Below are 23,821 nucleotides of genomic sequence, written 5' to 3'. Positions count from 1 at the left end.
TCCAAAAAAGGTTAGCAACATTGTTGCAACAAGTTTGAGAACTTAATCATCCGACCTCATGTTTATGTCTGTGTGTAACTGTGTATGTACATATATACACATATATTATATACCATTACAATTACTATTGTTATTTTTCAGGAAAAGGAATATGTATATGTAGCCATGTTCTACTCCCAACAGCTCAGACACCAAAAAGCCATTATCAGGTGAAAACTGCTGTGTCATGTTGCTCAAGTTCCATGGTAATGACAAAAACTGTTTTTCCTAGGAGAGCGTCAGGATGAAAAACCCATAGCCCTTTAGTGCCTGAAGAAAGCTGGGAGGCTTGAAAGTTGAAATCTCAAACCCCTCATTTAACAGATGATTAAATCACAGCCAAAACAAGGTGACTTATCCAGATTAGTAATGGATACCAGCCCATAACAAATGAAAGAGAAAAGAACGATGAATGGGAGCACCACCTATGGTGAGATCAATGCTGACAGGAAAGAAGATATCAAATAGGAGGTACCATTGTTATAAGGCTTTGAAAGATGGGAATCAACACATAGAGACTGTAAGGTCACTTTGTTCAGAGGGACCAGTGGGAATTGAGGCGCAAAGGGAGGAGACCACAGCCTCTGCTAGTAAGGTACATGCTGTTAGCCTGCTGTGCTTTCCAGGGAGAAGAGGAAGACGGGCTCCTATTTGAGAATAATAATTATGTTGAAGTAGTGACCTTTCTAGGAGAAAACAGAGACACAAATCATTAATTTGTCTCAGATGTTAGAACTCATTTAGGCTAAAAAAGTGGTTCCCAAACTTTGCTGTTCATTAGGATTGCCTGGAGATTAAAAAAAAAAAAAGTACTGATACCTGGCTACTATCTTCATATATTCCGATTTAACTGTATGGGGTAAAACCTGGCATGGAGATTTTTTTCAAAGTTCCTCAGGGGTTTCTAATTGTAGCAAAGTTGGAAACCTCTGGATAAAGAAGTTAATTAAGGCACAGCTATTTTCATATGAAAGCTAGTTACCTAAGAGAAGTAACATCAATCCCCTATTAACGTCTTGGTATGGATTAATTAATTTTGCAAATTGGGAAAGAAATGGGACACCAGAAAGTCCAGTTTTAATAATAAACAGGCTAAAATAAACCTTTAAAAATCATAAAATTTTTTTCTACTGTATGATTTTTCATGAAGTCTCATACTAGGATTGAAATTGGTACTTTTATAACATATTTTAAGTAAAGTACAATGAGTGTATTATTATGGAGTTGGTAAAAAGATGAGTAAAGACAGGTTGGCCGAATGGCTCATTTGGTTAAGAGCTCGCTTAGAAGTGCGAGCTCTGAACAACAGCAGTTCAAGTCCCGGCCTGAGCTGAGCAGCTGCTGAGCTGCCAACAGGTGGCAGGATGACTCAGCTAAAAAAAAAAAAAATGATGAGTAAAGAAATTACCAGTGGCCTACACACAGAATTTACCAAAACATTAACTACTATGCAATTGAAAACTTACAGAATTTTAAATCTACTAATTAAATCCATTTATTTCAAAAATGCTTAAGGATACAGTAATGACCAAAAGTTAAAAAGCTCATGCCTAATGGAGCTTCGTGTCTAATGAGGGGGAAAAAAAAAATATATATATACATATATATATATATATATATATATATATATAACACAATATCTGGTGGTAATAAATGTGTAAAGCTAAAACAGACAAAGTAATAGAGAGTGATGGGCTGTATTACTTTATATTTGATTGTCAGGAAAGGACTCCATGCAGAGGCAATATCTGAGCAGAGACCTAGATTAGGTAAAAAAAAAAAAAAAAAGTCAGCCAGAAGATTATAGAGAGAAAAAGCCTTCCAGGAACACGGAATATCAAGTACATCACTTTTAGGATCAAATAGTCTAGGGTGCTAGGCCCCAGTAATGAGTTTTAGCTGATGAGAAATGTGTGATTCCTCCCTTCCTTCCTTCCTTCCTTCCTTCCTTCCTTCCTTCCTTCCTTCCTTCCTTCCTTCCTTCCTTCCTTCCTTCCCTCCTGCTCCTTTCCTCCCTCCCTCCCCATCTCTTCCCTTTACCCCTCACCATCTTACTTCCCCTCCCTCTCAAGATCCAGTAGAGTAGGAATAACTGTAGGTAGAGAGAAGGAAAATGCAGGAACTTGTGTAAGTACTTTCACAAGCACAATCATTTTTGGTCCAATTTCACAGTGAGACTAGTTTTATGCTGCCCATTTATCAGACAAGAAAACCTACACTTAAAGACTTCAAGCAACCTATTCCAAGGCACATAAGTAGCATACTTATGAACTCAATAAAATCTTCTGACTTAAGTCTAGCTCTTTTTTTCTTTCTAGACATCATTTACAGCATTAGAGAAAATGCAAAGATTATTTCCAGATTAAAAGACCTGCTCTATCCTCCGTGATGGCTAAGATCTTTTCTATATTCTACTTTATTTAATACAGAGTTAAATGATGCCAAACTCTCTGCTGAGGTTCTTGGGTTTTTTTGGAAAATGAACTTGAATGTGTGAATCTTACCCTGCAACCCATGTAAGCAGTTTCTGAATAAAGATTTTGAGCAGATTTTTTTTTGTCTCATCAATATAGAAACTAGAAATACTCTATAGGTAATGATGTTAAAGAAAAATAGAGTCCTGAGTAATTGGATTCTTTTTCTAATTCTGGACAAAGACTCACTAATTACTAGAAAAAATACCAAAGTTTATTTTTGCACCATTGGAGTTAAAACTGGGGGAAATTCAGAAATGTAGCAAGGTGAATTTTATTACAATATACCATTATTGTGAACTATGTCAGTCCAATTTTGTGTCTAAGAGATAAACATTACTTACTTTACTACAGAAGTAAAATCTTTTCAACCCTCAAGAGTAAAGATAAATTAAGTGGTCCTAATTGAGCACCGATATGAACTTGAAAATCTGTATATCTAGGCTCTGTTGAGTTGTCAGGGCTCTTACTTTTGGAATGAAAAAAAGTGTTTTCAGTATTCATCATCCAGTTTGTTCCTTCAACTAAGAAATCAGCTTTAAAAAAAATAACCAATAGATGAAAACCTAAAAGAAATGCCACTGTTTAACTAAGCTCAGAATGAGATGTTCAGGCTCTTCTCATAGGACCGTGTGCTGGCGGAGTTTTTCCCTCATCCATGGCTGGAAGACAACCAAACAGGACATAAACTTTTGTGACAAACAGGCTTGAGTTTAAATATTGTTCCATCTGTTTCTAGCTGTATGCTCTTAGACATATTATTTAATTTCTCAGAGCTACTGTCTCTTTATCTTTAAGAAAATGGAGATGAAAATAGGGCCTTGCAAGCGTGAAATAAGATAATGTATTTGTAGCAGACATTTGTTTTCCCAAAGACTTTTGAACACCCTTTCTAGATTTTAGTATTTTGGCACATTATATAGCCTCACATCCCAAGGTTAAATGAATAGAAAAGCAAAGCTTTATTTCCAGGCTACCTCACAGCTGGGGTGCAAATCTGTGACCTAGTTTCTACCAATAAGGTACTAATATTTCAGATTTTTATTCAGAGGTGAACTATAGGAGGAAACAGGCTGAGCTCAAGCCAACATAAAAAGTAGCAATGGAAGTATGGTTCTGGATGGGTTTGAAAGAGGCACTGGCTTCCCCATCCTAGAAAGTAGTTCTTCAAAGGTCAGATTTGAATTTGTTTCCCCAACCTTCCCAATAATTTTCTGAACTACTAATGCCCCTTAATAATTGTACTTCTTCTTAACCTGGGCAGGCTAGGATCCTGAGCCAGTGCATTTATGATCAATATTAAGCAAAGGAAACCAAGAGGCAACCAATTGGACCACCTGAGTTCTTCATATATTTACCTTTGCCTCCATTTTGTAACAGCATCCCTATGTTTTCTAATGATCAGAATCAATTACCTCTGCCAGAACAGTGACCCTTCTTTTTATATGCTGCTCCTTGGACACAAGGAGCCCAAAGGACCCAGGCAGATGCCATATTTTACAATTCAATCAGAGTCTTATGTCCTATGACCGCTTTAGATATCAGTACTTCTAACCCTGCAAAGCCTGGGTCAGGGATGGGTTCAAAGTGATAAATTTTTAAAATGCAAAAACAAACTAACAAATGAAATAAAAACAACCTCAAGGTCACCTTTTGATGTTATTATTAGATGTACTATTAGATGTATTATCACAATGATATCTTTCCTCCACCTAGACCTGTTTTCGTTTACTTTGTGATGAAGGTTAATATAGAAATTTGGTGAATTAGTTATCTACTGCTGAGTACATTGAAAGGAACTTTTTAAATACATGGAAATGATAGTTATAAAGAGATTTTAATAACATGGGAAAGGTATAAGTCAAAAGCAAAATATGAAGTTCTGGAAGTTTTGGCATTTTTTTCTACTTCCCCCTTCCCAGCCCAATTTTCAAGGAATTAAACTGTAGTACATACGACTGCAATAAGACCTGTGAGTTAGAAATGAGTTCTTTCCATACACCAGTAATTTTTCTTTTTTTTAAGATTTTATTGGGGAATTGGGGAAGGGGAACAGTGTTGGGGAATTGGGGAAGGGGGACAGCCAAGTTGTTGTCCTCCAATCTTAGTTGTGGAGGGCACAGCTAGCTCAGCTCCAAGTCAAGTTGCCATCCTGCCTCCAATCGGCAGCTCACGGCCCCTCAGCTCAAGGTGATGTGTTCAATCTTAGTTGTGGTGGGCATATCCCACCATCCCATGTGGGAGTCGAACCTGCAACCTTGTTGTTAGGATCATGTGCTCTCACCAGCTGAGCCACCCTGTCACCTGTTGGCAGCTCAGTGGCAGCTCAGCTCAAGCACAGCTCACTGGCCCATGTGGGAATTGAATCAGTGACCCTGTTGCTCAGAGCTCGCACTCTTAACCAACTGAGCCACTCGGCTGGCCAACACCAGAAATTTTTAAGTGTTGCATCAATAAAAATGTTGAAGAAACCCACGGAGGGCTGATGCATGACTCCCCCTCCCAGGCAGGGATATGCCCAAGGAGTGGGTGATAGAAGGCCACAGCAGCTCTCCAATAACATGCCCTAAACAAAGAGGTAGGAACTCATGTTGAAAGCAGACACTGATGCTGCTATAACTTCACCTATCCCTTGGATTTCATCTTGCTTGGGTTGAGCTGCCAGTTGTGGGAAAGAATACCTTAGTTTTGCTTCTGGTACAAACAGCTGCACTAAGCAGAGAGGAGAGTCCAGTGTTAGGGGCTTCTTTGAGAACGCTCGATTCGATTTCACTCCTGCAGCTACTGGTTTTCCATATTAATAATTGACTAACTATACCCCTTTTGGTCTGAATTTAGGAGGTGAAAGATTTTAACAGACTACTATGTCAGAAATGAATTCAGCTTCTGTTTCACTATCAGCTACTTCAAGGCAAATTGAGATTTGTATAGTTACACAAACAGGGAAAAATTCCAGAAACATGAAAAGAGTCTGCACTTCAAAGAATCTTCTCTGAGTTTGAAAAAGTAGTGTTAAACTGAAATAGACTTTAGTGAAATTTAAAAAGTTAACAAAAATTTAAAAGATATTTAGAAAATATCAGATTCATTTTGGAAGGCATTGCCAACTGCATAAACAGCCATTTAGCTAGGTATAGAATTGTGGGGTCACACAGGTTTTTCTTCATAGTGTTGTAAACGGTGTGTCTTTGTCTTCAGATTGTGTTTGCATAGGAAAAATTTTGGGTCCACCTAACATGAACCCAATTAATGTTTTTCTGGTATTTTGGGGAGATTCTTTAATTTTAAAGTATAAAGACTCAATTGGGCTGTCTTTGGAAACATACTCTATTTTTTTGTTATTTATTTAAAATATAAGGTACATCTGCATCTTTAGATTGAAGATACTTCCATGGTGAAATGAATGATTTTTTCTCAAACTATCAATTTCTAGGTTAATGATAAAACACTAGTGGTACTTCCAGTAAAATCACAAAGAATAACCATTTTACTTAACACTGTTAAAGGTTTTCAAAAGTCAAGTAGGATATAAACTAGGAAGCAATAAAATTATTTTTTTCCTTTAACTTTTATAAAACAACACATAGAATTATCATTACTTACAGGAGATTTAATTGTTTTCCTATAAAACTAAATAAAACCAACAGGAGGAAAATTATAAGACTATTCAATACCATGACTGAAATAAAACCTACATCTAAAAACAAAATCAAAAGACTTTACACTAGCAACAAAGCGTTAAAATAGTAAAACTAATAATTCTAACAGCATAGAAAAATACAAATAAAATAATTACAGTAGGGCTGGCCGAGTGGCTCAGTTGGTTGAGAGTGCAAGCTCCGAGCAACAGGGTTGCTGGTTCAATTCCCACATGGGCCAGTGAGCTGAGCTGTCAACAGGTGGCAGGATGCCTCAGCTGATAAGAGCGCATGCTCCTAACAACAAGGTTTTTGGTTCAACTTCCACAAGAGATGGTGGGCTACACTCACCCGCAACTAAGATTGAACACAGCACCATGAGCTGAGTGGCTGCGACCTGACAATGGGCGGCCAGATGGTGACTGGACTTGGAGCTGAACTAGTAGCACCCTCCACAACTAAGACTGGAGGACAATAACTTGGCTGTTCCTCTTCCCCAATTCCCCAACACTGTTCCCCTTCCCCAATCCCCAATAAAAAAATCTTAAAAGAAAGTCTATTTAAAATAATAATAACAATAATAATTACAGTAATATGAAACATGTAGGAATTACATGCTGAAATATTTACATAGGTTCATATAAAGGGGAAGCAATCATCTCAGGAAAGAATGAAATATTACAAAATTTTTAATTCTTTTCAAGTTAATCTTAAATTTGTTTACACTTAATTAATAAAAATTATGTTTCTGAAAAAGTGTATAGGTTAAATATTTCCTTACACAAAGATCAATTTTACTTAACTATAATTAGAATTATTTTGTTTTGTGGGCATAAAAAAATTTTAATTTCTCTTGGGTGATTAAGCATGCAAAACCACTTTTGACATTTTGAAAAGAGTTATAACAGGATTTTTGCTCCCACTGGATTTTAAAACTTATTAGAAGGTAAGTAATTAAAACTGTAATACTGGTGGAAGAATTAGTGAACAAATCAATTGATAGCATGAAAAATGGAACAAATCAATTTATCTATCTATCTATCTATCTATCTATCCACACACACACATACATATACTGGGGGTGCCAAAAAATGTACACATTTTAAGAGATTTTACCCATGTTACTTTTCGAAATTGAATTATGGTGGCAATGTGTAGTATGACGTTCATTCAAAAGATGATGTTAATCAAATGAATGCTAATGTCATTCATTGTATTAAAATTTTAATACAGTTTATTCCTTTCTTAAACTGTGAATACATTTTTTGCACTCTGTATATCTATATATCTTTAAGACAATGGAGATGAAAATATATATGTATATATGTTTAGTAAATTACTTGTAATACATACAAATCACTTCAGGAAACTAGGAAAATTAGCTAAGCATTAAAAAAAATGCAGTCTTCCTCTCAAATCATACAGTGAAAATTGTAAGTAGTTTAAAGCATCAGTTCTCAAATTGTGGTCCCTTGAAACTGGAGGTCTCTGAGACTCTTTCAGGGATCCACAAGATTAAAAAAAGTTATGATAACAAAGGTTGTTTATTAACCTTTTTTTTTTTCCACTGTGTTCACATTTGCACTGATGTTGCAAAAGCAATAGCAGGCAAAACTTTAGGTGCTTTAGGATAAATCAGGAAAAGGCACCAGTTGTACCACTAGTTGTATTCTTTTTTTTTCTTTACTTTTTTTTTATTTATTATTTTTATTATTAGTTTCAGGTGTACAAAACAATGCAATAGTTGTATTCTTTTTTTTTTTTTTAAGTTGAGCCATCCTGCCACCTGTTGGCAGTTCAGTGGCTGCTCAGCTCGGGCCGGGACTTGAACCGCTGTTGCTCAGAGCTCAAACTCGTGAGCGAGCTCTTAACCAACTGAGTAACTCGGCCGGCCCAATAGTTGTATTCTTGACTGCCATTGCTAGCAGGGCCAAAAATGTGAGTTTCCCCTAAGAATGTCCTTAATGAAGCAGCAAAAATTATTAACTTTATTTAATCTGGACCTTCTAATGAGACTTTTTAATATCCTATGTGACAAATGGAAAATATGCATATGACATTCTTCTCCATATGGAAGTATAATGGTGGTTTTAAAGAAAACAATCTGTGATTGAGTTGAGAACTCATGAAACACCATTTTTACTTTGAAAGAACTGACAGGTAAGTTATGTTTAATGAACAAAATGAGCCTGTCATATATTAAGGAGAACAACTGGCCACATATATTTCCAATGATAACATTTGAGCTTTCAAGCAAAAATTAGAATTTTAAAAATGTGTATCCATCGTTAAGAGCTTGACAATACTTGTGTCCAATTACTTAAAAACCTTTCTGATAAGATAGGTTATAATAATACTGAATGCAATTGCTTTGATACTGTATAATGTGCCAAAATTGGAAAGACCTATATAATTAAGTCAATATTTTCAAAAAAGTAATGCATTATATTACAAACCATTTATGAGTAAAGGATTCATTCAAAGTACAAGAAAGACCAATAGATATTAATGGAACAGTATGAAATTTAATTGATATGATTTCAGTTCCACGTTGCAATTGATATTTAAGGAAGTGATTTGCTGAGTTTTGCTGTAGTATCAAAAATGTATATATCCCCCATTATCTGAAAGATCTATAAAAAGACCCCATCTATTTCAACTACATATCTTTGTGAGGCCAGATATTTTCTACCTACTTTGATCAAAACAACCTATCATAATTGAATTGAATGCAGAAGCACAGTACAAAACTGTAGCTGTTTTCTATTAAGTCAGATATTGAAGAGATTTGCAAATATGTAAAGCAATGCCACCCTTCTCAGTATTCTTTATTTTAGAATATAGTTATTTTTCTTACAAATACATTAGTTATGTAACATGTAGTGAGTGTTTTTAACAATTTAACATGATTATTAATAAATATTTGTAAAATAGCTTTAATATCTAATACCGTATATATAGTAAAGTAAAATTCACATAAATAAAAACTCTCTGAAGTCAACAATAATTTTTAAGAGTGTAATGGGATCCTAAGAACAAAAAATTTTCAAATAAATCATAAAAAAACTTGAAAAAAATCAGTAATATTACTTAGCATGTATCTCTGTATGGAGAATTCGATATGCAGACAAGCAATGGAAGAAATTCCAAAAGAAATTTAATAAGTTTTATAATATAAAAATGTGAAATATCTTTGCATAAAAATATCTTTAGAAGTTTGAAGTTACACTAAAAAATAAAAGTTGAGATATGATATTTGCCAAAGTTTAGTTATGGTTAATAGTTTAGAGATAAATATACTGTATAAATCAATTAAATGAAATAAAATGTATGATCGCCATAAGAAAATAAGAACTCAGAAGAGTAGAAATAAAATAAAATGCACACACACACACGCGCACACACACACGCGCACACACACACACAGAGTCATATTCTCACATTCTCAGTCTTGTTTCTAATCCAATAAATGCCCTATAGAGAAAAAATATTTGCTTTTTGTGTAACAAATTAGCTATTTTAAAAAAGAGAACACTCACTTGTAGTAAAAAGTATAGCTTAGAGCATGCTCTCAGATGCTATTCGTGAGAACGCAGAATGGTGCAAAGTTTATGAAGGGTGATTTGGCAAATTCATGAAAAACCATAACCAGGTTCATACTCTTTGACCCAGTAATTCCACTTGAAATAATTATCATCAAATATTCTAAAATTAGGGAAAATATGTTTATATAAAATGTTTAATATGGGAGTATATGTAATTATAAGTCTCAAAGTATATTGATTGATAGAAGACATAAATTTACTTCCACAGTAAAATATCTGTACTTATTAAAACTATGTTGCAAAAAATTTTTGTCACCATATAAAAATACATATGCTACAATGGCAGGCAGGAAGAATATCTGATCCTTGTTATATGAGGTATGCTGAGGATGGGGGAAAACATTTATTTCCTTCTGTGTGAAAGGCAAACCTCTTTTTCTTTCTGTACTACTTCTCTCACAGTCTATGAATTTTTAATTGTATTGGTCCAGACTCTCACACAGTAATTGGGCTTCTAATTATCTAATTATATCCTCTAGCTATTTAGGAAATAGTATTCACAAGTTTTAAAAAATCCCCAAAAAAGATGTTTCCAGGTCCAGAATTCTACAGTTACATAGATTCATAGATTTGTGATTGGGATGTAAACTGGCACAACCTTTCTGAAAAACAGTCTGGCAGTTTCTTTAGAAACTGAACATGCAACTATCATGCAACCCTGTGATTGTATTATACTTCTGGGCATTTATTCCAGAGACATGGAATATTATGTTCACACAGACACATGTACATGAATGTTATAGCAGATTTATTGATCATAACCCCAAACTGGAAACAACCCAGATATCTTCCACAAGTGAATAAATTCTGGTCTGTTGATACCATAGAATACTACACAGCGGTCAAAAAGGTAGGAACTATGTAAAGCAGCAGCAACTTGGATGAATCTTCTGAGAATTATGCTAAGTAAAAAAAGCTGAGTTTTTTCAATTATTCAAGAGAAGTGCTTGAGATCTGCTGTACAACATTGTGCGTATAGTTAAGATGGTAGATCTCATATTGTGATGTGTTCTTACCACAATATAAATAAATAAATAAATAAATAAATAAATAAATAGTTCTGAATTCTCAAAAAATTTTGCTTGAACAGGCCTAACTTAAAATAGTTTGCATATATTTACAAGGCTACTCAGTTGGTTAAGAGGTCGCTCAAAAGTTTGAGCTCTGAGCAACAGCGGTTCGAGTCCAGCCCGAGCTGAGCAGCCACTGAGCTGCCAACAGGTAGCAGGATGGCTCAGCTAAAAACAAAACAAAACATACAAGGCTACATTGTGTTTTCACCAATTGTGTAAAATAAAAAATCATAAAGATATTGTTAATCTGTATAAAGTTCCTAGACCAATGCTTGGTTTCCACTGAATAGCCAGTAAATGTGATTTCCTGTCCTTCTTTGCAACAATCTTTAGGGTTGTGCAGGTCTAGCCCCATCGATGTCGTCCCTTACACATGCCCAGCTTTGCTCCACAGCGCTAGTGGTGCAGTTTCACCTCAGGTGACTATGTAAAGAAAGCTTCCAGGTCTTATTGTAATTGACTCCTGTGAGTACAGAACAATTAGTTCATTTCTGATTCTGAAGAAACACCCATCTCTCTCCAATTAGTGCTCTGTTACACGCTAAATTTGCAACTCACTCGTCTCAAAATAACTTTTTTTAAAGTATACCTTACATCGCCAGGGAGATACACTATACCAAGAACAACGCAGCTTAGACACCAAGCTGCTTTTCATAATCAGTGATACACAAGAGCTGCCCCCTGCCCCTATCTCTCCTCCCGCTTCGCCCCCTTCTGCCAAACGCCTGCGCATTTTCCTTTTCATTAATGGCCTTGCCGCATTGCCCACTCCTTCCCTCCACACCCATTTCTTCTGTCCCTGCAATCTCCTGCATGAATTAAAAAAATAAAGAAAAAAGTAAAGAAGTGAAAACATGCTTCCTCATCCTCCACCAGGTTGGCAGAAGTCTTTGACCCTGACCTTTGAAAATGGAAAATGCTCAGAACAGGGACCTAGATGGTCTCCGTGGCTGTTGTAAGTCGAGCACACCTCATTGCTGTGGAATTCCACACCTTAGGTTAACCAGTAACGCTCACTGTAGTAAAAGAAAAAGCAGGTCAATTAGAAGTTAAAAAAAAAACCAAACACCCAACCCCCACAGGTTACATATTATATTATTTCACATACATTACATTTCGAAATGGCAATATTACAGGAATGAAGAATAGGCTAGAGGTTGCCAGGGGTTAAAGTCGGGAGTGGAGTGGATAAAGAGGGTGGACAGACAGGGGTGTAGCTGTGAGAGGGCCACCTTTGAGGACCTCTGTGCTGATGGAGCTGTTCTGTATCTTGACTGGTCACTATCCTGCTTGTGATGTGTATACTATAGGTTCACCAGATTTTTCCTCTTGGGGAAATTGTGTAAAGGTTATATGAGATATATTATTTGTTACACTGGATGGGAATCTACAATGATCTCAAGATCAAAAGTTTAATTAAAATTTAAAAAGACAAAATGAAAGTCAAAAGCAGGAAAGTTGTTATAAAATGTATGAGCTCTATTTTAACAATAAAGGGAAAGGATATGAGAAATATGCATAAATATTTAAAATGGTTTCTTCTGAATTTATGGGAATATTTTTTTTCTATTCTTTCTTCCAACTGAATGTACATTCTACATTTTCTTAAATGAGCCTATGTGATCATAATCAGAAAACAAGAATAATACTATGTACTGAGGTCTAATTTCTGCCATACATTATTCTAGCTACTTTATAGGCACTAGTGGGATTGAGTTCATGTCTGTGAAGGGCAAAAAACATTGTCTAGTACAGTGGTCAGCAAACTGCGGCTCGTGAGCCACATGCAGCTCTTTGGGTACGTTCCGTCTCAAACGTTTGCCAACCACTGGGAGAGCCAATCCTGTCCCTCACAATGATTTAAAAATTATTTGAGAGCCATACATATGTTTTTACAAATAAGGAAAATTTAAAGTCATAGTATAAACGAAACTATGATAGTTTCATTATCATTTTCAATTTTACTTCAGAGCCACATGTACATACCCAAAGAACCGCATGTGGCTCGCGAGCTGCAGTTTGCCAATCCTTGGCAGCTCTTCCATCTCAAAAGTTTGCCGACGCCTTGTCTAGTACATAATAAGCACTATATGTGTATTTTTAAAATAAAATAGTAATAAATCTTGTTAATTTTTACAACACCTCTACAAGAAAGGGAATATTACAAGCATCGTTCTATAACTGAGAAAACTAAGGCCCAAAAGGTGAAGTAACTTCCCGAAGTTACTAGCACGCCTTTGGATGAGAACTCAGATCCAGAGTGCAGGTTTTAAGTCTGTATTCTTCAGCTCCACAAACTGAATTGGTCCAACTGTGCCCTCCAATTCATGCCTGGTAGTTGTACATCTGATCTGATGACCTGATCCCACAGCTTTTTTGTTTGTTTTTCTTAACATAATTTATTCTCTTGCTTGGAGGAATGGGGTTAAAGACATCTACACTTTTCTCAATAGTATAGCCACTTACGATGGGACTAAGATGCCAGAATAAAGTGAACATGCTGAAGTCAGCAAAAAATAAACTTGGCCTTCTCTACAGCGGAGTTGCTGCCTTCTTGAGGGTAACATGATAGTGGCGAGACCGACTAATCAAGTTGTACTGCACGTGGTAGCTAGGGCTGTGATTTACAGCTGTATGTTGATACAAGTATCCTTGCTTTGGGGGTTTTATTTTACTGTTTCCCTATTTACAAAATGTGGTAACTAACAACTTTCCTATTCATCAGAATGAATTAGCTGCCATCTATTTTTTTAAAGGCTCTGAATAGTTAAAATGTTATTAGCCAAAGAATCTTTTACTTACTACTCTTAATTACTGTAGCAGATAAGACTATGCCCCTTCTAGAACAAAAATTACAACATATTTACAACCTAGAAGATATTAGCACTTATTACCATATTTGAATTTGATTTTGTTTCCTTCAAATACATTGTAAAGAATCATCTTTATGAGCATAACGAAAGATACTTTAACATTTCTGTATGGGGATATCAAGACCAACTGATGAGAAGAAATATAAAAACTCCAAAATACATGTTGACCCACCACTTTCAGTCAATAGAAAATTATAGTAACAATAGGCTTATAATAGCAATAGAAATAATTGCTAATATTCACTGAGGTAGTATATACCTGACAATCAAAGCAGCATGCAGGTTGAACAAGCACTGGTTGTAAATATTAGATAGACAATAGCTCAACGTTCTATTGCATCACTAAATAACAGTGGCAAATCATACACGTTGCTTCACATATCTTTTTTCTTTTACTTAATCCCTGTTATTTGTACTTTATAACAGCTTCATTGAGGTATAATTGATATAAAATAAGTGCACATATTTAAAGTGTACAATTTTATAAGTTTTGACACACACACATACTTATAAAGTCTTCAACACCACCAAGGCAAGGTAACGAGTATATCGATCACTCCCCAAAATGTCTTTCTTCCCTTTTTAACCCATCCCTCTAACCCTTCCTCTCCTTCTCTATCCCCAAACACTGATGTTCTTTCTGTCACTGTAGATTACTTTGCATTTTCTAGTTTTATATAAAGAAAATAATACAGTATGTATTATTTTTGTTGAGTTAAGCATACTTATTTTGAGATCTATGTATGTTGTATCAATAGTTCATTAATTTTTATCATTGAGTAATATTCCATTTTATGTTTTTTTTTTCACATTTTGTTGGTTTATTCACCAGTTAGTGGACTTTGAGATTGTTTCCAGTTTGGGGCTATTACAAACCAAGCTACTCTGGATATTTCTGCCCACTTCTATTTCTTATGGTTAAATACCTAAAAGCACAACGGCTGTGTCATATGGTAGGTGTATGTGTGACCTTTTAAGAAATTAACAGTTTTCCGTAGTTTTTCGAGATGCCACTTTCACACCAGGACTGTGTGAGGATTCCGCTTGCTTTATATCCTTGTTAATACTTGGTATGGTCAGTTTTTAAAACTTCATAAAATGTAGTAGGTGTGTAGTGGTATCTCGTTGTAATGTGTTACCAATCACCACCATCTATCTCCAGAACTCTTTTCATCTTGTAAAACTGCAATTCTGTACATGTTAGACAATAACTCCCCATTTCCTCTTTTACCTCAGTTCTGACAACCACCATGAGACTTTATGTCTCTATAATGTTGACTACTTTAAGCACCTCATAGAAGTGGAATCATACAATGTCATACAGTACTTGTTTTTTGACTGCCTTTTCACTGAGCATAATATCTTCAAGGCTAATCCATGTGGTAGCATGTCAGAGTGTCCTTCCTTTTTACGGCTGAATAATATTCTGTTGTGTGTATAGACCACATTTTGTTTATCCATCTACCCATCAGTGGATACTTCCAAGTTTTAGCTATTAGGAATAATGCTACGATAAATATGGGTGTAGAAATAACTCTGCAAGGCCCTGCTTTCAATTATTTTGGGTATATAAGCAGGAATGGAAATGCTGGATCATACGGTAACTCTATTTTTAATTTTTGTGTAACTGCTATACTGTTTTTTAGAGTGGCTGTATCATTTTTACATTTCCCACCACAAGTGTTCTAATTTCTCCACATCCTCACCAATGCGTGTTATTCTGTGCTTTGTTTGTTCATTTGTTTTTGCGCACCTTTTCATATGCTTATTTGCTATCCATATATCCTCTTTGAAGAAGTCTCTGTTCAAATTTTTGACACTTTATTTATTTTTTGTTCCTGAGCTTTAGGAGTTCTTTATTGTCTGAATACAAGTCCTTTTCCAAATCAGTGATTTTCAAATATCTTCTCCCAGACACAGCTGATTTTATCATTTTATTAAGAGAATGTTTTGAAAAGCAGGCATCCTTAATTCATGAATTTTACTGTGTGTAACTAATGTCTTAATAAACAAAAGTTAAGGGGGGAAAGTAAGTTGATTTAAAGGATATGAAGAAATACTGTAAAAATAGAAAACTACCCTTGATGCTTATCCTATTCTGCACCCTCCTTCCATGTCCTTATTAAAATACATGGACTTGCACGTCATTCCTGATGTCAGCCACCTGGGCACTGTCTCACTCACTCTCCTCCTGTTTTGAGGATTGACTCTGTCTCTCATTATCCTTGACAGGCGCTGGAAAAATTCTTCCCTAATCTTAGTCAATGGCAACTTTTCTGCAACCACATCCTCATGCCATTGGTTACCTTTCCGTCTGTGCCTGCAAGCAACTTCTCATCTTGCCTCTTGAAAACTCACTGATTTCTGGACCTTTCTGTTGCTGACTCCATCCCTAGATATATTCTGGAATCTTCCCTACCTCCCTCTCTCTTTTCCCTCTGTTCTTCCACTTTTCCTTTCTTCGGTAATTATCTGAGTATCTATGATTGGCAAGGAGTTGTGATAAACACCAGAAATACGAGGAAAAAGTATGTGGATGTGTCCCTTGCCTTCAAGGAGAGGGAGGATGGGGACGTTACAGCTTGTGGTATACAGCAGGAGCATGCTAGTTAAATCAGAATGGGCAGGAAAACTGTCCCGGAGGCAATGACATTAATTTGTCTGCTGCAGCAAGAATTAGGCTTCTTGACACTATTTTCATCATTATGTGATGCTGCATCTGTCCTCAGGGACCCTCCTCACCCTGGGGATGGACTGTTTTATCATTTTCTAGACCACAATCTCTACTGCCCTAGAACTTTCTGAAGCCTGAACCACATACAAGTTCCCCCATATGACAAGGAAGACTTGCTAGGCCAGCATTTCTTATTAGTATTTGACTTGATACAACATTGTTCTGGAATAGGGCCCTAACTAATTGTACTGTGTTTACTGTCCTACTGCAGTTTTAATTCTCTATAAAAAAGAGCTAGAGGTGAAAGTACACATTTAATTAAATATTGTATGCAGCTGATGAATGTATACAAAAGCGTCACCCAAGGGGTGTAGATTTTTATAATGAGCTGCTTTCTTTGACTTTCTTTGACTTCCAACCTGATTTGAACTTCTGCTCTGAAAGGCCAGACTGCTGCTCTCTTTCACTTTGCATTTTACAATAGGCTTTCTTGGAAGAGCTGAGCTAGTCCCGCTTGCGGGGGCCATCCTCATGATACTTCACATCTCAGTTATCCTGAACTGGCAGGACAATTCTTGACTAGCTTAATGAGACTCAGCACCCCAGCCTTGATGCCAAAGCAAAGCTTTTTCTAAAGAATTCAAGCAGCGTCTAGTGAAGATCTTATTCCGTGCCATATTGTCAGTAAAAAAGATAAATATGTCCCATAGCTTAAGCAATGACCTTGAATTTACTAAAGGAATTAGCTAAAATGCAATAAACTTGGCTATGTGTTCACTACCAGGAACAAATTAGAGATTGCATGAAAGATGTTTTTCATGATGTTTTTTATTCCATTAGGGGACAAACAGTCTCCCTTCAGCCCTATCTCCATGGATGTGTTTTAATAAATTTACTCTGAGACTGTAAACATTAACATTTCTTCACATACACACTATGGTATGCATCAGTCCCTCATTCAGCAAGAACCTAGTCACTGAGTGCAGCCCATATGCTGGAACTAATGCTAGATGTTGGGGGTAAAAACGAACAAAATATAATCCCAGCCCATTAGGGTTTCTATCTGGAGACAGAGAAAACAACAGGTGATTTCATTACAGAGTTGTTAGGAGGAGAATCTCTTAAGTTTCTTCAAACTAACCCTCCTGGCCTGGCTGGGTCACCATGCCCACCAGACGTTCCACCCAGAGGGGGCGGTTTGGCTCATCTGACTGGTAGGTCTGTGAAAAGGAGGTTTCTGGGCTCAACTTTTCAACTTCCTGTCTTCAGAGAACAGGAGCTCTCTCCAGCCCTGCACTGTTTAGAAAGCACAGTTTAACAGGATAGCTTCTTCCCCTAGGGGGAAGGGAATGGGCAACTGCTATTGTCATCCAGCCCTGCCTGCAGGGGGATGGGAAAAGTTCAATGCAGGATTGGATGCAGATTTAAAGCTAGATTTGTCACTTAGATTTAGCCAGTATCAAGTTGACATTTTGATTTCTGTTTGCCTGACTCCCGTGACTCTCTATGAATCGGTTTCAAATTTTGTGGGAGAATAAAGGGAAGTTAAAACATCATTTAACCAGTCTAAACCCTAATAAGAGTGAAAGGATTTAGGATGCTATTTGAGTCTCAGTCTCTCTCTCTCTCTCTCTCTCTCTCTCTCTCTCTCTCTCTCTCTCTCTCTCTCTCCTTTTCCCTTCCACTTTGTCTTCCCTCTNTCGGTTTCAAATTTTGTGGGAGAATAAAGGGAAGTTAAAACATCATTTAACCAGTCTAAACCCTAATAAGAGTGAAAGGATTTAGGATGCTATTTCTCTCTCTCTCTCTCTCTCTCTCTCTCTCTCTCTCTCTCTCTCTCTCTCTCTCTCTCTTTCTCTCCTTTTCCCTTCCACTTTGTCTTCCCTCTAATCTCTCCCTAAAACTTTCTCCAGGATACCGTCTCCCTTCCCCGCTCTGCCCTACCCCATCGCTATTCCTTTCTCTCTCTTCATTCTGTCTCTGTGGCTCCTTTCTCCATCTCTCACACTAGTCTCCTTCCTCTCCACCCAGTCTTCCCCTCACTTCCCCTCGCTCTTTTCTTCCTCTTCTCTCTCTCCTTCCCCCTTCTCTCTCCAAACTTCCCCCACTCTCACCCTGGCTCTGTCTCTTTCATTGCACAAACATTGCCTCAGTGCTTTTCCTGGATTTTACTCTGCATTGCTGAGAATCCAAGTCTAACTGGTGGGAAATGCTCACCAGGGGAGTTACAGAAAAGGAAAGACACATGGGGTGTAAGAAAAAAATCACTGATTTGAGAAAGAACAGTATCTCTCAGTGGAGGCTCTTGCCTGATATTGTTACTTTCGGTAAAATCATTGGTCTAAGTGATCATCTGGAGGCTAGAGGAGTGCTGTCCTGAGGTGGGAATTTAAGACGTGGGAGCTGGTCTGGAAACTCAACTCCCACCTTCTCCCACACCCAGCGGAAGTCTGGCCTCTCATTCAGCCCAGGACATACACTGTCTGATGGGAATTTCAGGAATACAACCACCCCCTGCTTGTGTTTATTATCATTAATCTTAATTATCCATTTCTATTTAGGTCTTTACATGCCTAGCATCCAAAAAGTTACTTTTGCTCAAAATTGGTTGTTTATGTTATCGCTTAAGATATTAATCTGTCCGTTTATAATGCTGAATTACATCTTCGCCCTCTCTCCTGATCTTTTCAGATAGAGGTAGCATCTCGTTTTAATTTCTTCAAATAAAGTCACTATTTTAGAAGTTCATATTATTATAGCCCTAATTATGAACTATACATACTTTGTCCTGGATACAGCTTTATCTTTAGAACTGAAAACTTCAAAGACAAAGAACATTTACTTATTACAGGTCTTTGGAATGTTGCCCTAAGCTCATTTATATTAAACAAATACTTCTTAATGTCAGGGGGTGATGGGGGGATGAAGAAATAAGGAGAGGGAGATTAGAGATGCCTTCACTCAGGGGAACCCGAGAAAAAAGCTATTCAGGTGGATTGTGTTTGCTGACAACTCTTTAAAAACGTGAACTATTTCCAATTATTTAAGGGCTGTCATGTGGAAGACACAAGGGCTGTTCTAATTGACCCCAGAGGACAGGACAGGGGGAAATAAGGGAATGTGACAGTTATTTTAATTCAAATAAAGCAGAAATTGCTAGAGTCAAAGCTCCTTAATTATGGAAGAGATTGCATCAGAAACTGGGAATAATATTTATAGAGCACTTATGATGTACCAAGCATATGCTAAGCACTTTACTATGTGTCTTAGCTCTCTGGTCCTGTAGTTGGTGGAATGATGGGCCCTCAGAACCTGTGACCTAATCCCCAGAACCTTTGAATGGCTCCTTATTTGGGGGGAAAAAAAAGTCCCTTTTAGGGTAAGGATCTTGAGATGAAAATATCATCCTGATTATCAGAGTGGGCCCTAAATCCAATGACAAGATTCCTTGTCAGAGACACAGAGTGGAGAAGGCTGTGTAAAGAAGGAGGCAGGGGTTGGAGTGATGTGACAACACACCAAGGAAATTGAGGAAGACTGACAGACAGCGGAAGCTGGAAGAGGCAAGAAAGGAGTCTCATTTAGAATCTCCGGAGGAAGTACAGTGCTTCCATCATCTTGACTTCAGACTTTTGGCCTCTAGAACTGTAAGAGATTATATGTCTGTTCTTTTAAGCCATTAAATGTGTGGTAATTTGTATGGCAGTCATAGGAAACTAGGACAGGTATTACAACATATGCTGGCCCCATGTTGCAGCTAAGGCACTGAGGGACACAGAGGTTAGTAACTTTTTCAAGGTCATGAAGCTACAGTGGCAGAACCAGGGTTCGAAGCTGCAGTCTGGCTCAGGCTCCGCCACGTTCATAAACATAGCACCACCGCACCATGTAATGAGTCCCTCTGCCTGAGACTATCCAAATGCAGATTGGAAAGTTTCTTGATGGGGCTCTAGCATGAAATACACAGGAATAAAAAAAACAAAATAAATAAACAGGAATACTAGATTAGGATTTCTGAACACCAGTCCATTGTATCAGAGCTTAACAACTAAATTCAGATTCTGAAGTTCTACTTTAACAGTCTAAGTTTCAGTAAATGTGAAGTATTTCCCAGGAATATGTATTTTTAAAACTATCCCTCATTCAACTTGATCAAGGTTGACATAGCTACTGTGTCATGAAGCTGGGATTTGTCAATGTTTTGCTCTGTTATTTATTCATTTAATTATTTATAAGTTCAGAAAAATGTTTATTTAGGGTCTATAATATGCTAGGACTTGAAGACATGATAATGAAGAAGACAGACATGGTTCCTGTGCTTACAGAGTCTAAATTCTCACAGAAAAGGCAGTCCTTAAAAGAATAACTATGATAAAGTGTGGTAGATATTATAGAAGAGGAAGTGCTCTACAAATGCTTATTCAAACTAATGTTGTTTTGCTGCCAAAGCATTGCTTGGATAATTCTCATTATTTTACCTCTGTAAAGCTGAATATGACTTGAAATAGGACTTGAAATGACTTGTCCAGCTGAATTTTTGTGTTTGCAAAATTTCCTAAAATTTTTCCTAAAATGTTTCACCTGTTGAACCAACAATGGCCAATCACATAGTTGTCATGAGGAGCAGAAGTGGTTTGGGGACTCGAATGACACTTTCTGCAGTGTCACAGCACAAGTCAATCACCTGTAAATGGCAGACAGAATGTCTGATTAGCTGGGGACAAGGGGCAAGAATAATAAACATGGAAATTAACCAAAAAAGTCAGCACCATTCAACAGATTAAGTCTGTTTATTTCTTAAAGGAGAAGCCCAGCTCCCTTCAGTCATAGAATTTAATCAAGAGCTAGAAGCAAAGTAAAACTCTTCAATTATTCATGGACACACATCAGTAACAAGCAATTACTGCATTTGGTTATAGGGATGCAGTTGGCATTGAACATTGACCCAGATGTCTTTACAGGAACCTGTACAACCTCCAGGAAAAGATAACATCAATGTCTAATTACCAGCCATTGCATCCAATCTGCAGATCCCTAAAATCAAAAGAAAATGAAACAGTTGAATCTAATGTTGGGTCAAGTTGATGGCATAGCAATACAGAGGAACTGTTGAAAGTGATTTTTAAAACCCAATAATTGGAATGTATGTGCTTGGTTGAACATACATCCCAGGAATGGTCTCTCCTGTTGATTTAGTTCTTAGCTCTCTGTGGTACATTATTGCAGGATTGGTCCCCAATTTGTTCATGCTTCCCTGTGCCTATGCTCTTAGGTAGTCAGTCTACCCCCATACTAACTCTAGGCTTGTCAAGTGACTTGTCATATTAGTTTGCTAGGGCTGCCGTAATACAGTACCACAAACTGGGTGAATAAAACAACAGACACTTACTGTGTCACAATTCTGGGGCTTAGAAGTCCAAGATCAAGATGTCAGCAGGGCCGTGATCCTTTGGAAAGTGCTGGGAAAGGCTATGTGCCAGGCCTTTCTCTAGTTTTTGGCAGTTCCTTGACTTGTGCCAGTATAATTCCAAACTTCATATGGTGTCCTCCCTGTGTGTGCCTGTCTCCAAATCCCCCCTTTTTCATAAGGACATATCAGATTAGGTTAGATTTACAAGGTCATATTGGATTAGGAGCTCACTCTACTCCAGTATGACCTCATCTTGACTGATCGTATCTGCAACAACCTGAACTCCAGATAAATTCACATACTGAGGTGAGTGGGGCTTAGAAGTTCAACCTATGAATTTTGGGAGGATATAATTAAATGCATAACACTTGCTTTGGTCAATGAGATAATAGCAAACGTGATGAAAAGTGCTTATACTCTGGGGCTTGCTCTCTTAACTACTTTAGAAATCTGCCACCACCACCATGTGACCACGCTTGAACTAGCCTGCTGGATAATGAGGGAACCAGGGCCCACTTGCCCCCATAACAAATTCACACCTAACTTCCATAAACAGAGACACTCAGCCAACTGGTAGCTGACCACAGTGAGAAAGTATAATGGAGACTCACAGAACCACCTATTATAGTTCAACCTGATTCAAATTGCACTGAGCTAAATAAAAGTCTGTTTTGTTTTTGTTTTTTTTTTAACACTACAAAGTGTTGCAGTGCTTTGTTATACATCAATGAATAACTTGTGTGTTGAAATGTGGGGAGAGACGTGTCAGGTTCCAACTCTCAGCAGCTTTTGGTTGAATAACTTGCTATTGCCAATAATAAAATTTGGTAAATTTAGCCATTACCCAGTCTGGTCTCCTTCCTCTTCACTGTTTACTGATTTCAAGGGAGTTTACTGGAGTGAACAAAGTGATTAAAAAAAAAAAAAAAGTTCCTCGATAAATTGCCTTGCTGTATTGTTTAGAAAAAGGCTTCTTTCTCAACATTATTATTTCCTTCTACAGTCTATCATATAATGAATATTTATATAATTATCATTTAATGAATTAGTTGTTCATTTATTAATTAGCAAGTACTTAATTCAGCACATTTATATAGCATCTATAGGCAGCAAAATGTTTATATAAAAGATCTTGAGTATGCTACCCATATCTTAGATATAATCTCTTTACTACATATATTTTGCACCATAGATTCATAATCTCAGAGTTAGAAAGGGCCTTAAATAATCACGTAGATGTAATGTACAGCATAAGAAATGCTGTCAATAATATTATAATTATGTGTGGTGGCGAGTGGGTGCTAGACTTGTTGGGGGGATCACCTTGTAAATTATATAAATGTCTAACTACTATGCTGTACAACTGAAACTAACATAATATTAAATTTCAACTGTAATTGAAAAAAACAACAACAAATTTTTAAAAGAAAGGGCCTTACATGTCATTTATTTTAACCTCTTACTCCAATAGGAAATCTTTCCTCCTCTGCTTGCATTTCTTCTCATGATGAAAGGGCTTCTTCTCTCACGAGGGAGCCAATTTTATTTCAGAGCAGCACTGCGTGTCAGAAAGCATTTCCTTCTCTTGACCTCAGATCTTCCTCTTTATAGTATGTTCTGGCTGCCCAGTTTCCCTCAGGACTCTTTCCTTCCACCCATTTTGTTGCTAATCCTAGGCATAGCATATCTATTTCCTCTTCATATGACAGCCCTGAAAATATTGGAAGACTGCACCACGCCCCTCTTCTGTCTTTCCTTAGCTGTAATAATAAACAGTCTAACATGCACAGATACACATATAATGTTATATCTTCTCTAATAAGAAAAGCTCTGCAAAACCCAGAACGCACGACCATTCTTTTTTTTGTGTGTGTGTGTACACATTTAGTTTTATTGTAACAAAGCAACTTGTACACTTTTAACGTTTAAAACTGATCATCTTTCCTTTCCAGTGAAACAAAAAGAAAATTTAAAAATAAAGAGGAACAAAATTACAATAGAGGATGTCAATTCCGACTAAGATCCTACAGCTTCT

The sequence above is a fragment of the Hipposideros armiger genome, unplaced genomic scaffold, assembly GCF_001890085.2.
Source record: "Hipposideros armiger isolate ML-2016 unplaced genomic scaffold, ASM189008v1 scaffold_159, whole genome shotgun sequence".
Taxonomy (NCBI): Eukaryota; Metazoa; Chordata; class Mammalia; order Chiroptera; family Hipposideridae; genus Hipposideros; species Hipposideros armiger.
The sequence above is the reverse complement of the archived record's forward strand: the minus strand, read 5'-3'. Positions refer to the sequence as shown.